Here is a 16,417-nt window from a genome sequence, read left to right as displayed (position 1 = left end):
ACATGTCATACTTATTGTTACAGTAATTCATAACAGATTAACCAACATAAATGTTTTTGCCTTGTCCTTAAAACTGTCATGAAAACTGTGTACATATTACTAAGGCCAAAACATTGTTGATATGTTAAATTCTTGTTACTTTGTCCTGCCTTTTAAATACAGATAATCTCATAATGACCTGCCCTTTATGTATAGGTAATTACAAAATTGTACTTTGTTTATTTTGATTGGATTTAATTGTATCTTTTGCCTAGTTTGATTTGTCTTCTGTTTTGTATTATTGTGGCTGTTTTAGGTGACACTATTATTGTCTTAGAAAATGAATTTTATTTAACAGGTACACTCATTTTGGAATTTCTATTAAGATTTAAATTACTTTAGACTCAAATTAATATATATGTAATTTGCACCTAAGTGGGGTAAATAATGTTATGAATTAACATCCAATAACTATTTCCTTTATGATTTTTGAATGGAGTGACCATTCTATGTCCTGGTTAAAAGGTTAGCATTTATTGCACATAACGAATTTTATAATGTTACAAATTACATTACCCAATGGGAACAACTGTTTGTATAAATAACATGCTTACTCCCGAGTTCCACATTGATGTACAGGTTTGCCCCTTTGTATACTGTTAAATAAAGTCAGCACTCACTCAGCAGAGCAATTTTGAGGTTCCACAGTGCTGCTTATGTGTATTCATTATTTTTTGGGGGGCTTTGTGGAGTGCTAGATGTTACCTTCTAGCAGCTTCAAAGCCTTGTCGGCATGTGCAAAACAACATTAAACCCAAACGGCATAATAGCACATGGCATAGTATCCCATAACATAACACAGCATATCGTTACGAGCTCACAAAACAAAAACAGTGTTTGTCCATAAAATGAAGGTGAAAGGAATACATCAAATAAATAAATATGAACATTTGCAAACCTCTCTTAAATCCGAAAAATGTCAGTTGCTTACAAAATCAAAATTGTGGGAGCAGAATAAAAAAAAAAAAGTGTGGCACAGGGTTCGTGTGGATGCAGTAAGGGAAAAAATTGAAATCCATAGAAGAGTGTGAGGCGCAAGTGAAGACCCCCATAAAAGCACAATGAAGATGTAGAGTAGAAAACACAAATGTATGGTAACATTTCCAACAAGGCCTTATTTATTTACAAAACACATAGAGCCTGACAAACCAACATTACATAACATGTTCCAGTAGCTTAACGTGACATGGCATAGCTTAACCAAACATAACATATCTTAACCAAACCTAAGAATGCTTAGCAATTCAAAACATAACACTTGTAGCATAGCATAACCACATACCTAACAACTTGGCATTGCAGTATGCCCGACAAATGATAAAGTAGCCAAGCATATGGGCACTGCAAAGGTAGCCTGTGCCAAGCACGATGCTACAGTGCGTTCAAAGGTTATGCTTTGCATAATAAAGACCTCTTTAACAGGAATACAAACACCCAAGAACCAGGAACATTTTCTGACAAACACTCTCCTCTGTGCCCAAACACATCACCCACCTGTCATAGACCCTCACAGACACACACACATACACAAAACCGTGCCTTAGACTCACCTTGTCCAATTGTGAAGTCTGTTCCTCTCACATTTTGCACTGTAAAAAAGAAAATCCCAGAAAATGTCCCAAATAAACCTTATTCTAATGAGAAAACAGATCTCGGACAGAGTTCAGTTCTAGTGGCAGAAAGCCAGTCGATCTTTGCTCGCGGTTATAGCAAAGCAACCATGAGCTGTCAAAACGTTGTGGCCAGTGAAAAGGCAAGGCTCACCAGTGGTGACAAGATGCGCTTCGGTTTTGCCATAATTATTTCAGATGTGAAAAAAAGTCTTCCACATGCACAAGTCTTTACAGCCACAGGTGTGGGGCAGGGGGGTGGGGGTGTGATGCTGGGCCAGAGAGACATGAAGACCTGCTATTGGGGTACAGTGTCACTGTCGACAGCTAACAATCCAGGTCCAGTTGCCAGGATGTGCAGGCAATGGTCCAATGAAAGACTTAATGATTATTGACAATTACAAGTGGGTCTTCATTTCTTTACTTCATTTCCCCGCACCCCCTAAAAGAGCCTAATTTTACAAGTTCCAGCATGGAAAAAGAGGCCTTAAAACCATGCCTAAACGTGTACGTATGGTTTAACGCCTGTTTTACCACTACAGATGACTGACTTCCAAATATTTGGCAGGCGAAGGCGCGGCGTTGCTAGGGGGGGGCTGAGGGGGCTATAGCCCCTGATCTTTTGGTTGTAGCCCCGATAGAATCTCAGGAGCTACAGCCAAAAGACTAGTTTAGCCCCCTGTCCCAACAGTTTCGACATCAGCATAGCCCAGGGTCTTTTCCAGACCTAGCAACTAGCAGAGGCGCAGATTGAAATGCACATTCCCGCCAACACCATCTGCTACTCCTTTCAAATCCGGGAGCAACTCCGCCAGCATCCGATTCCGACGCTGGCAGAAAAGTTCCAGATGGAATCCGCCTGCTTTCTGCAGCTCCCAAAGGCTGACGTATTGCTTAAAAATCCATGCAAAAGCCCCTGGCCATGGACGTTCACGGTGGGAGGCATTTACTGTCGTTGCACTGCGAAATGTAAACAATGAAGGAAAACCCAAGTCTGTGCAGACAATCAAAATTGCACAGAGGGCTCTTTTGTGTTCGGCTCTGTAAAATCAGCACACACTTTCAAAATGAGATCCTTATTGTCCAGGCAAAACTATACTAAACTCGCTGCATCCTAAGGCCTGTATTTAGTTCTCTGCGTACGGCTATAAAAGTATGCAGAAAAATAGCTCCTGTCAAACGTTAGGTCTTTTGCAATGGATTCAATCTCCAGCATGAATAAAGATGGAGTTTTCGAACATTATTATACTTGTACACGGTGTTAATTTTCCGCTCCGTGGTGGCACTGCTCAGCAATGTCCTCACAATTTATGGGACATGGCTGAAACATTTATACATTTAATGCAGCTAGAAATTGGCAGGGACTGTGCTGGATTTCCACACCGATTCCTCTTTAAACTGCAAACAGTTGCAGATGGTGGCGTGCCATTTTTTGTCGAACGAGTTACATTGTCGCAGGGGCCATAGTAATGCGCCTCTTTATTTCCTGACAGCGATAGCTCTGGGCTTTAAAAGGTAACGTGTTATTCTTTTTGACAAATCAGGCAGCTATGGTTAAGGTTTCAGTAAACTTCATACAGGAAAACAAGAGAACGCTTTAACCTGTAACTTTTGTCTTTGTCCGTGAAACTTCACCAAATTCGGCAAGCAACGCATCTGGCCACACCCAAACACTCGCGCCAAATTTGTTGGAGCTTAATGGACAGTTTAATATACAAAAATAATGTTGCTTTGTAAGTGGTTATTGCACTGGGTTTTCCGTGTACCCAAAAAAACGGACTTTCGGCACACATATCTCGAAGTTGTCTGTTTCGATTCTCAAAGTTGTATGCACACACCTAACCGTTATCTGGAACTGGGGCATGCTACAAAAAATCAAATATCAGACTGGGCCTCACTACAACCCCAGCAGTAGCCATGCGTGTAAAACAGGCACGGCTGCCGCCGGTGTTGCATTTTTTTCCGGCACCCGGCAATGAGGAATTACCGGGCAATTCCGACATTGCCGGACCCGGTAATTCCTGCAAATGGGAATGGGGACGTCGGATGCACCGGCACCATTCGGGCAATCCGGGATCTACGGTACCGGCATGCTTACCGGTACTGTAGTTCCCAGACCGCCATGCTTATAATGAGACCCATTCACTTTTAAAAATCTCAAAAAAGTACCTATGTTTTCACACATGCACATTAAGTCTGGAGCCATTTCAATGTAAATGTTGCAGAAGAGGCATGCCCAAACAAAAGACATCATTACACACAACACTCGCAGAATGCACGTTTGCACCACCATACACGCAGAATACCATAGACCACTATAAGCAGAAATTGCAAGCATGCCATGAACGTATGGAGAAACCTACTGCACAAAATATAAGGCGGCACAACAGCCACAAATAGGCACCAACAACAATATGCACGCAATAAATATATGAACCCCCATAGTTGCATAAAACAAATCAGAACAATAGCCAGAGAAAACAGTCGTGAATAACATGTGCAGACCATACACATGCAATGTTATGTGTATAGTAGCGGAATACCATTGAGGCCTGTAGGCCCAGGTAACATGCATAGCCAATATGCACAGACATAGACAATCCCTGGAAGGACCATGAATGGAACGTCAGTGCCTATGCGCCTTCTCTCTCTCTCTCTCTCTCTCTCTCTCTCTCTCTCTCTCTCTCTCTCTCTCTCTCTCTCTCTCTCTCTTTGCGTGGCAGGACAGTGGATACACACTCTCACATACATCTCACTAAAAAAAGGCATGCACTCGCACAGACACACACACATGGCACACATTAAACTAAATTCCATACACAAACATCTCCGCCTACCCCCCTCAAACATCAATGACACAAACAATTGCGGGAGGTTCGCTCAACTTTAAAAGATTTGTGCGTGAAAGTTAATTTTATTGAAGGTTTTATAACAGCGTGGGAATGTCCCAAGTGATTAGCGATAAATGTGGTGGTGGGCTTATTCATTCTTCTGTAACTTCTTCTCCCGCTGCTTTTGTCCCGCCAATATATGTTTGTAGAGGTATGCCCATTACCACAGTCCATTAATTCCTCCACAACCAACTCAAAATCATATTACAAAGTGCAGAGAAATGCATGGAAATCTTACCATCTAACACAGAGGACCGGAGGGAAATACAGCCCAGGGACGTCAAATAGTGTCTGGAGTTGGATTTAGGAGGAGGCAAAGGACGTGGGTGGAAAGGAGTACAGGCATTGGGGGGAGATGTTGGGGCAGGGAAAGAATACAAGTAATTTGAAAGGGAGATAGGAGCGCCCCATACCATTCTAAAGCACTTGCTTTCAGACTGTGGGTAAAAAGGGATGTATATATATATTTTCTAACCAGGCAACCAATGCAAACACACGTTGCAGATGTACTCCACCACCTCTGAGATCTTAAAAAGGAGCTCCTGCATCCAAAAAATCGGATTTATGTGATTTCACAGAATCTACTGCACCTAAAGGTGAATTCTTTAAAAAAAATGCATTATGTGGGTGGAGAACCCGTGCCCCCCCACTTCCCCTTACCCTATCCTATCTCCTTACCCCACCCCATCTATGTTTTAAAATGTACCCACTTACCCAACCAAATTGGAAGAAAAAATTATTCAAAGATTTCTCATTAGGTGAAATTGGATCCGGTGAAATGTAGGTATCCCTCCAAAACCATCGGCTCACAGTTCTTTTATTAGTGGTTCACTAGACAGGGAAACACACAGAGCTAGGTACTATGCGTTTCACAACAACCTTGTTGCTTGTTAACATACAATAAAACGAGGTTGGTTACATCTCTATGGTTATCCTATAGTCCACATTTTATCCAGTGCCTCATTGATGTCTGCACCTCAAACACCACTGAATGCAGTTTGAGCCTGTCGGCCATTTTGGAGTCTGCTGCCAAAGTAGTCACAATGACTATATAAGTTCAAAGAACAAATGCAAACAGACACCAAAATTTTACATTTAAAAGCAGTGTGCTGACCAAATAAAGACATGTTTTAAACAGATCAGACCATCTAAAAAGCTTAGTGCTTGAAAATATCAAGTGAATCATGATTGCATAGGCAGTGCAACAACCATGACTCCCCCAATTAAAGTGCCTAGTGCCTACTCACATCTATAACAAAGCAAGGCCACAATCTGATGTCTAAAAACATGTCACGAAAATGATGCTCAATGGCCAAAATGTTTCAACGTCAGATATGCAAATCAACAATTGAATGCAGTGCATCCTATAGAGGACACATTAAATACCATACAGACAAATATATAGTATAACCATTTTACATGATAGAATCTAAATTACACAACCATAATGGACACCAGGGAAGAATGGTTTAAACTGTATAGACAGGAACATTTGCATGTTTTGTCACTCACGTTAAAATAGAATTACACTTGATTCCAAATGCATAGGGTATAACAAAGCTGGATTGAAAGGATAAAGTTTATAGTGCTAGCCTAAAGGAGAGATATACCAAAGTGCATAATGCCTTTGCCTGAATTATTTTATTAAGGTGCATGATATTTTGAAGTGCCACATATAACAAATTCACCCCTGGGAGGACGAAATTAATGTGTGTATATATATAAATATATATATATATATACACACACATGCACATAAAGGTAGCAGGCACCCTCTATAGGAAGAACATGTCATGATAACATGTTCTGTGGTTTTTTACCACTTTGAGAGTCTGCAGCCATCGCTTTTAGCTCACTGTACTTTTCACAAAGGAGGAATATCCATTTGCATGTCAGTCTTTGTCCCGCCCAGAAGGGCAGTCCAGCACCAAAATGCCAGGCAAACCTCCTTTGAATGAGAGTACCAACAGCAACCCCACACACGTGTTTTAGCCTTGTTGGGCATCATCAGTGAGGTGGAGCTGTGCCTCTCTAAGTACAGTGAGCAAGGGGTCCATGTCTGGGTTCCCCCAGGTAACATAGGGTGACCAACCCCAAGTTCCTTACAAAAATGAAAAAGCTATTAAGAAAGCAAAGAAACGCTTAGAGAAAAAAATCAAAATGTTATCAGGCCGAAGTGCAAAAACTGCTGGAGGGAATTGGACCAAATAAGAACTAAGCATTGACATCATTTCCAGGGAAAGGTCTGTGGTTATTCCGTTCAGTAGTTTTAAAAATATTAAATATCGAGAGAGGCTTTTTAGAAATGAAAAGTCACCATTTTTATTTTGTGCTTGATGCGAGCGATGACTGCAGTAATACTGGGGAAATATGAAAACAAAAAGTGCAAAAAAAGCTATTTGGGGGAGGAAAAAGGTTGAATCACATCAGGCTAGATATGGGGAGGGGGAAGGAGGTCATTATGTTAACTTGGGTTGTTGGGGTGGTCTGGATGAGCCAGTTTTGACGTTTCTGCATTGTCAGGGGAATACCTAGGCAATCTCGTAAAATTCCAGCAGCTACATCGAAGACATACTCGGAAAAGCAAATGTGTCACATGAAGCAAAGAGAGAAAGGGAGCATTGGGAGGGGTCATGGGAGGTAAAAATCAAGAGGCGGGTGGGGGACCTAGGGAAAGGGAAGGAGGAAAATTTAGAATGCCTGTGAGGAATTTTCGAGCTTTGTCTTTGTAATTAGTTTGAGATTACTGCAGGGATTATCGGGGGAATATAAACCAAGGAGAAAAAATGAAAGGGAGGACATCCGTTTTAATCACATCTACTAGGCAGAGGGAAATGGTTCTTTGTGCCAGTGGAACTGGGCAGTGGGCCCCAAAGACCCTATTGGTGCAACATGTTCAGAGGCCACAGCCAAATGGCGGAAGGCCATGTCTAGTGGCCTATGAATTAACTATAGTAGTATACTCTTGAAATTTAATGAAAAAACTTTATTTTATTTTCTTTACTTATAGCATTTGGTACACGCCCAAACCCGCAGGTATCACAAAGTAGATTACATAGTATGATTATCTGGTTACAAGTTTTGTTACAATACAGGCAAAATAATTCAGGATACAGTGATAACAACATGCACAGAGATGAGGGGGTCAGACTGGAAGGAACACTGGGGTCATGGTGGAGACATTTCTATTCAAATTTATTAAATAGCCATGTTTTGATAAGTCTCTTAAAATGCTGGTGCGAGAGCTCATTTCTAATGTGCATAGGAAGGGCGTTCCAAATCTTGGGTGCAGCTACTGGGAAGCTGGCACCCCCCGCCCTAGAACTGTTGAAACTCTGGACAAATAGGTGTGTGCTGGGTCCGGATCTGAGGGATCTAATTGATCTTTTTTGGGTGACACAATTGTTAAGGTATGAAGGGGCATTATTTGTGATACATTTATGTGCAATGATCAGGGTCTTAAATAGAATTCTAGCTTGGATGGGGAGCCAGTGAGCTTCTCTCCTAATGTGACAGATATGTTCATATCATTTTAATCCAAAGGCTGCCCGTGGGGCTTTGTTTTGTAGCAGTTGCAATTTAGCCAGGTAGTTCCTAGTAGGAGGATATTACAGTAATCAAGTGTTGATAGTATGATGGCTCGAGCTAGGGTGAGGCATTTTTGTGTTGTGAGGAATTGGCGGCTGAGTGCTATGAGTTTAGCGGTATAGGCAATGGAGGAGGAAAGGGCGCTGATGTGTTTACTAGTAAGGTTGGTGCCTAGATAGACGCCCAGAGTTTAAACCTGTTGGAGTACTGGGATGGAGGTCCCGTCAATGGTGATGGCAGAGTAGTCGGTGTGTAGTGTTTTTAGTCAGGTGGGAGAACCTACAATGAGAATCTCAGTTATTTCGTCGTTAAGACACAGGCTATTGGTGGGCATCCAATTTCGTATGATGGCATGGATCCTTTTGGTGGAGATGGAGTCTTGTTTGTGGTCTCCTGTGATGGGGATGAGTATCTGTGTATCATCTGCAAAGTTAGTGTAGATAACTCCCATGGCGTCAAGTGCTGCACATAAGAGTTTGGTTTGTGCGTTGTCTAAGGTGGGAGATGGGCAAGAACCTTGAGGGACCCCTAGAGGTACTGGGATAGGATGAGCAGCCTCATCACCAATAATGTCCTTTAGTTAACGGACAGCTAAGGTGATCTAATTTAACGAACAACACCCTTAAAATTCAGCGAATGTGGGAAGTGGTGATCATCTTAACACTGTGCACCCCCTATTGCAAAGCTCATGTGCACATAGAGAACAGATAGGATTCACATTGAAAAACAAAATGAGCAGGATAGCTCAGTGGGCTGAGTGCTCGCTGCTGTGATCTTTGTGTGACCTGTTGGTCGCAAGTTTGAATACCAGCAAGACCAACTCAGCCTTTCATCCTTCCGAGGTCGGTAAACGGGTGCCGACTCCAGTGGGTGACATTGTATGCATATGTTTACTATGTAAATCCCTTAAGCATAAGCTCTATATAAATAACACATCATTAGATCCAAGGGGTCATCAACGGGGGGACGCTGAGTTAAGATGATCATCACTTCACACATCTGCTGAATTTCAAGGTTTTGTTGCGTTAAATCTGATTACCTTAACTGTCCATTAACTAAACTTTGTTCAATTAATATACATATAAGTGTGTGTTTGTGTAGAACTAGTAGAGCTGTCCATTTCAACTCACAGACAGCATAGCTTCACTCAGTAGCCATCACTGGAAGTTCACCTTCTGTTCAAAGCCAGGTGGGCAATATATTGTGGGTACTGTGAGAAACCTGAAGGTGTCTCCTTGGCTAGTCCCCAGGGATCTGTCATCCAGGTGCCGAGGACACGGCCATCACTATTGGATACAGTTCCTGTGGTGGACCAGTGAGGGAGGATCACCTGGATGGGGGGTCCTTGGGGATTGGGGCACCGACAGGTGAGAAGCAGTATCCCCTTTCTTTCAACACCTTTTCCCCATCCTCACACGTAGGATATTCCAAAACACTGCCTCCCCCCTTTTTCCCACGCGAACACTTTTGCACAACACGAAAGACAACGGACTAACACCAGAGCCGCTTACCTGACATGTCCCAATACAAGGGTCAGGCAAAGTCAGGCAATTGACCAGAATCACACACACTTGACGGCCCTTTCCCTTCCCCAAAGGGATAAAAGGTGGAGCACAAGAGCACAGGGTGAGCAAGGCAGACCGCACAACATGAGAGCTAACTCAGCACAGCAGTTCAAGAGGCAGAGATAGACGGTGCATACAGAGGGGGTGACAAGAAGAAAAGCGACCTTGCCCTTTCCGACTAAGGGCTGTGAATCATCCACAGAAGGAATCATAAGACTGCAAACAATAGCCAGCGTGTGTTGCAGCAGATGTCTACGGCACACAAGGCCCTCCTCCACTGATAACCAAGGCCGAGAGAGACCCTGGTCTCCATGGTATCAACCTTGACTCGAAGGAGAAAGAAAGCCAAGCAGTTCATCACAGCTGGTGAGTCGAGGGAGAGTCGATAAGAAACTGAACTGTGTTGAACGAAAAGTAGCCAATGGCTAATTTGTACTTTGAAATGGTTTAAAAGAAACTATTGATGAAAGAGGGGGAAAACCAGCAACAGAGGAGTCCGGCACCACGTGGGTGCTCAGGCAGAAAACTCTGGGTGATTACCTTATGGTAAAAACTACTGTAACCAGAAGCCCTTCGGAAAAGGGGAAAAGAGGGAAAAGTGGTCAAACAGAGGACTTGTAAAATCCTCTGTACCGTCAAAAGTCTTTGCCAGTCTGATGATTGAGAAGCTAAGGGAAATGAATCGCGCTTGGTGAAATGAGCGCATAAACAGTGTGTTGTAAAAGGTGGCCAGAGTGAACCCGGCAGAGAGAAGCCGACAAAAAGGGCCAAAGCCTGAAGAATTATTTGAAAAGACATTAAGACTCGATAAAGTAAGAAAACCCACAATGAACCCAAAGGAGGGAGGCTGACATCTGAAAGGAATCCGTTCCCTAAAGAGGTACATCCAGGGGTGGAAATTTATCACCGAAGTTTATTGGAAAAGGAACTGTTTAGTCGATTTGTTTAATGAGATTTGTGAAGGGTCAATGCCCCGAAGAGGGGGACCTAGGAGTGAAGCCATCAACCAGAGTATACGTGGAACAGAACTTTGTGTTTGTTTGTTAGATACATCATGCCTCAAAGGCAAGAGACTTTTTATTGAAAAGAGGCTTAACCGTCGAGGAACCTGATAGCTGGTACGAAACTGTTGGCTCGTGCTGGAAAAGCGCGAGCGTGTGCTTTGCTCAGGAGATCCACTTTGTCCCATGCTCAAAACGTGGGGAAGGGAGACCCCTGGCAATCACATCCTGACTTATTATTTGTGAACACCTGTTTCTTTATTGAAAACCCTATCCCACACTCTTTCTGTAATTAGTTATAAGTATTTAGCAATAGTTTTTTTTTTAAATATAGGCCTTTAATTTGACAAGACGCCACAAGGACTTCCTTATTTTTCATTTGATGGTCGAAACTTGCTCTCATCTTAGATTTGGTTTAGGTTAGGTGTTTTTCCACCCTGCATTTACAGTTTAATAAACACCCTTGATCTGTGATCCCTTGTGTCTGTCTTTACTGTTGCCTCCATGAGTTCCTTACAGTACACACAATACCTGAAATGTCAATCCTTTGCTCCAGGAAAATGACCTTGTATTCAGGACATTGCTATTTCCTACACAGCATTTTTCAATGCAAGACAGACAGCTCTCAAGAATGGAATCACATGCATGCATGTTTCCTCCTTATTAGGGATCATCACTGTAGTATAGTCTGATACCCATCTGAAATATTATAATAGAACTGGCTACTTCAACTGAGTCACACACAGCATTGCGCCTCTCAGTAGCCATCACTGAAAGTCTACCTCCTATTCAAAGCCAGATGGGCAATGCATTATGGGTAGATACATGAGCTCAAACGTCAAACCGTTGTTAGGAAAATTACTTTGTGTCTACAGGACAATGCTGTTTCAATGCAAGACAGACACACGTTCAGGATTCCAACCAATGTAAACATGTAGTTAAAGCATTAGGGCATGTTGAGAAAACCACAGCAAAGTTCGTTATAGGGGGTATAAAAGTCTAGACAACAGCCTTTTCACAAGACATGTGGAAGTAGACTTAGCCATTTCAGCTAAGTCACACATAGCAAGCTGCCACCCAGTAGCCATCACTGGATGTTCACCTACAGTTTAGACCCAGATGGTAAATTGTGTGTGTGCAAATATGCTCAATTGTCAAGACTTTGTTCCAGAAAAATATCTTTGGCTATAAGGCAGTGCTATTTTATACATAGCATTTTTTAGCCAAGAAAGACAGTTTTCAAGGATGCAAACAACTGCATGTATGAAAGTAGACCAAGCTATTTAAGGCAAGTAATACATGCCACAGCACCACCAGTAGACATCACTAAAAGTTAACTTACAGTTCTGAGCCACATGAGAAAAGCATTGTGGGCATTGTGACAGGGCTTTGGGTACTACCTTGTCAAGGGGGGCCTAGGACCACCCAAGCAACTTGACAGGGTTGAGTGGGACCATTGTACATGGTATGCAGGAAGCTGTGTATGTACATTGGTGCCTTTTCTATGACCCGATACCTATCAGCCTCTTCGCTGGTCATGCCTCTCTCTGTAATCTTTTAGGTGGCTCATGGGAGGCAGCATCATCCAGAGAAGAACTGGGAGTACAAGTACCAGGATGCATCTGGGCTCAGCAGACAAGGCTCGGCTTGGAACTGGAGGAACGGACTGGATATTCAATGGAAAAGCGATAGGCTTCCCCATTTAAGAATCCCCAGGCATGCTACAGAGGAGCAGAAGCCATTGGGCCGAAACCAGAATAAAGTGATACAGCATAAGGGGAGACCAACAAACATTTCCCACAACCTCTTTGGGCAATTCCTTACTTGATCCAGGAGGGGAACAGAGAACAAACAACCAGAGTGACCTCAGGGCTGGGTGGAAGGAAATAGAGACTGAAAAGGCGGCACGGATAAAGGCTCTTATGAAGACTTCCTATGAAGACTTCCTATGAAAATTCGGCCATAAGGGGAGGAAATGGGAGAAGCTTAGCTATTGGCCCAGGAAAGCAGCTAACTGTGGTAGCCAACGGGAGCAGAGAAAACCTTCTGGGCAGGAAGGCAAGGGCTTTAAAAAGCAGAAGAGTCACTCTGCAATCAGAGTTGTTTGGGTGATTGTGGAGGAGGCATTTGGCATGGCTCAAGAGAGTGAAGGAAAGGATTTGGGATTGACTGGGTGGTACCAATTTCTGCTGTATGCTTGGAGTTAGTCGGTGAGTGAGAGAGTGAATGAAGGTAATTTTAGAGAGAGCATGGGGGGTTGAGAGTAGGAGTGTGACAGAAAGAGACAGATAGAGGTGAGAGATCGGGAGGTAGAGGCAGGAGTAGGAGGGTGGCCAGAGGCAACAGAATGGAGGAGAATAGGGGAAGTAGTAGTTTTGGGAGGAGTGAGATTGTAAGTGAAGCAGTTAAGATCAGGAGGGAGATTTAGTGTAGGGAGAGGAGGGAGAAAGAGAGAGAACAGGCGAGAGACTGTGGAGAAGAGAAAGAGGAAACAGATGAGACTGAAGGAAAGGTTGAAAGACTGTCATCGGGAGGAAGGGCACCAGGGCAATCCGACTACCCCACCGCTAGGTCACCACAAAGTCCCTGATGGAGTTAGACACATAAGGCTATGGCCTTTAGGCATGCCTGTAACAGGGCTAGTCTAGACAGTAGGGGTCACCTGGCTATAGCTCAAATCTGTAAGGTCACCAGGCCTGCCTGAGTAGGGAGACTGAGCTAAGGAGTTGGGCGCTGCCTTCAAGGATGAACAAAATGATACATGAATCCCCCCTAGACCTGAACCCACCACTCCTAGACCTCAAACCTCAGTTGGATTGTGTTGTACATATTTCGATAGTAAAACTGGAAAACCTTTTCCTTTCTTCATGTGACTTATTGACAACCTTGTTTCAATATGCAAATTAGTCCAAATGTTACTGTTTAGCTCCAGTAGCGTGCCTGTAGTTATGGTTAAGTTGCTCCACTTATAGGAAGAACACTTTTTGGGTGGCTTATAAATTCATCCCCCCTAGACAAATCCTCACAAATCTTTGCAGAAAAAGTATATGGCCTGGTCTGATTGATTCCTCAAAGTTTGGTGAGGTTTCGTGCGGGGGGAGAGGGGAGAAGTTACAGTGGGGGTTCCAAAATGTGTGAATTTTCCCATAAACGTAATGGGAGAACATTTTGCCCACGACTACAGCCCAAACCGCTGGATGGACTTTTACAAAATTTGCTGCAGGAGAGGCGGCTTGGTACCGAAATGGTGTTTTTGTAAATTTGGTGTAAATCCATCCAGTAGTTTTCTTTCAAAAATTGCCAAAATGTAGGTCAAAAAATATTTGTGAAATCTGGGTTCGGTCCGCTGACGCACTTCCCTATTCGGTCCATGGACGGGCCTCCAATTGGTCCAGGGGGCGGCGTGATGACCGTGGACATCAGGCGTGCCCACTGATTGGATGGTGAAAAGCGTGAGGTGCGTCATATTTGTTGGACATGCCCGCCATGTTGGATTCGCGACAGCGGCCGTTGTCCGTGAACATTGTGGTAAAAACATATTAAAAAACACAACGTTGGACTTGTCAAACTAATGAAACAATCTATGGGGAGGTGAGTGTTGATGAGGATGGGGTGGGATATGGCTGTAAAAATCCAAAAAACAGGTGATTTTCATTTTGAAGTCCACAAACAGTTCAGGGACAGCCCTGTGATATTTGCGAACATCTCAGATGTTCGGGGGCATTCCTTCATATTTTTGCATTATAGGGTTGGTTGGTGAAGAGCAGTTTTTGGATGGTGTATAACTTTGGTGCCACTCAATGAAACTGTATGAGATTTTGTGATATCATTCTAGACGTGACCTTGAATGGTTCTACAAAGTTTGTGCTATTTTGCCAAGAGGGAACAAAATTAGGCGGGGGTCCTAAAATATTTGAAAGGCCTATAAATTCGGTGCCATTTCACACAAGTTTGCAAAACGATTAAAGACCCATATTTGAATGTTTTTTCAAAGTTTGGTGGGATTTTGTGAAGAGGGGAAAAATTAGAGGGGGTGTTCCAACATTTTTAGATGGGTTATAATGGTGTTGCCATTTGACGAATGTGCACAAAAGATTTTAGAAAGATTATAGACTGAACCTTGAATTTTTCTGCAAAGTCTGAATGGATTTTGTCAACTTAGAGCTAAGTTATATGACTATTTTATGTATGTACATTTTGACACTTTTCTAAAAATAAAACATGGATGGATTTGCAGGAAAGTTGTGCAAGGAGCATTGGCAAGGACTTGAAAGCATGGTTTTGGAAATGCTTTTGTATTTTATTTTTTGAAAAGTGTCATAATGTAAGTACAAAAATAGTGATATGCCTTTGGTGACTGAGGTTTAGCTGGTGGCCATGGGCAGTGGTTCATGACTCGGACAATATGGCTACTGGCCATGACCACGAGGGACTGGTAATGGGGTTAAAGTGGGCATGCCAGTGAGCATGGCCACCAGGGACTGCCTATGTGGTGACGTTTTTGAAAATCGGGATAAGTTTGAATGGGAAATAAAATTCTGCCTGTGGCTAATATTCTGTCTGTGACTACAGCCCTAGGTGCTGCATGGGATTGCAACAACAGATCACTAATGAGGAGATAATTACCAGTCACGCTGAACCAGGTGCCCACATGGTCACCATGCCACCCCTTACAATCATTAACTACCCTTATTTGTGAACCTAGTGGGACAAGATATTGCAATCGGATGCCAGACTCATTTCCCCAACTTTGCCGCAATGACTGGCCCGCCATTCACATGCCTTGAGAAAGACCCTAGAGAGTGGAATCATGTGTCGGCTGACTTCTAACAATAAACATAGCATCAAGAATGGTTTTGAAGACTGCTACATTACGACAACAGTTACTTATTGAATTTCCCAGCGCCAAGGTGAACAGAGCTCACTCTCCTATTCGAAACCTAACTCTTGAAGATGGAAGGGCACCTTCACAAAAGAACCCCATTACCAGCAGCAGAGTAATGTGTTTAAAATTCTCGATGAAGGGCAGTGATCTACCCATTCCACCACTCTGCAATTATTTGATAATCGTGAACTCTGATTTGATTATTGGGCTTGCAACATGGCCGAACCCTAGGTTTGAATGGAAGAAATATTTTGCTTGCTGCTACAGCCTGAAATGCTGTACTGAATTACAACAAACCTGCACAAGGAGCGTCAGCAAGGACCTGAAAGCATGGTTTTGCAAATCTGTTTTGTGTTTTATTTTTCCAAAGTGTCCAAATGCATGCACAAAAATAGTGATATAAGTTTGGTGATTGAATAATGGGCCTGGCCCTCGGCAAGGACGATTGCCTACTATGATTTACTTATTGGGGCATGCGCATGGCCCAAGCTCTAGATTTAAATGGGAAAAGAAAATCTGCTTGCGGCTGCAGCCCGGAGTTCTGGACGGGATTGCAGCAAAGTTGCACGAGGAGCATGAGCAGGGATTTGAAAGGATGCTTTTGGAAATCTGTCCTGTGTTTTACTTTTTGAAATTGGCGAAACGTAAATAAAAAAAATACTGATATAACTTTTCTGCCGTGGGCAGAGGGCTTGGCTTTTGGCAAGGACAAATGTCTACTCTGAGTTGCCTATTGGGGTATGCGCTGCTGATAACGACTCACATAAATATGCGTTGCATGGTTAATAGTTATTTTATATATGTTAAAAGAGGACATATTAATAACTTTTATACAGTG

This window comes from Ambystoma mexicanum, chromosome 5q (assembly GCF_040938575.1).
Source record: "Ambystoma mexicanum isolate Mex_15411 chromosome 5q, UKY_AmexF1_1, whole genome shotgun sequence".
Lineage (NCBI taxonomy): Eukaryota > Metazoa > Chordata > Amphibia > Caudata > Ambystomatidae > Ambystoma > Ambystoma mexicanum.
Note: the sequence above shows the minus strand (reverse complement) of the source record.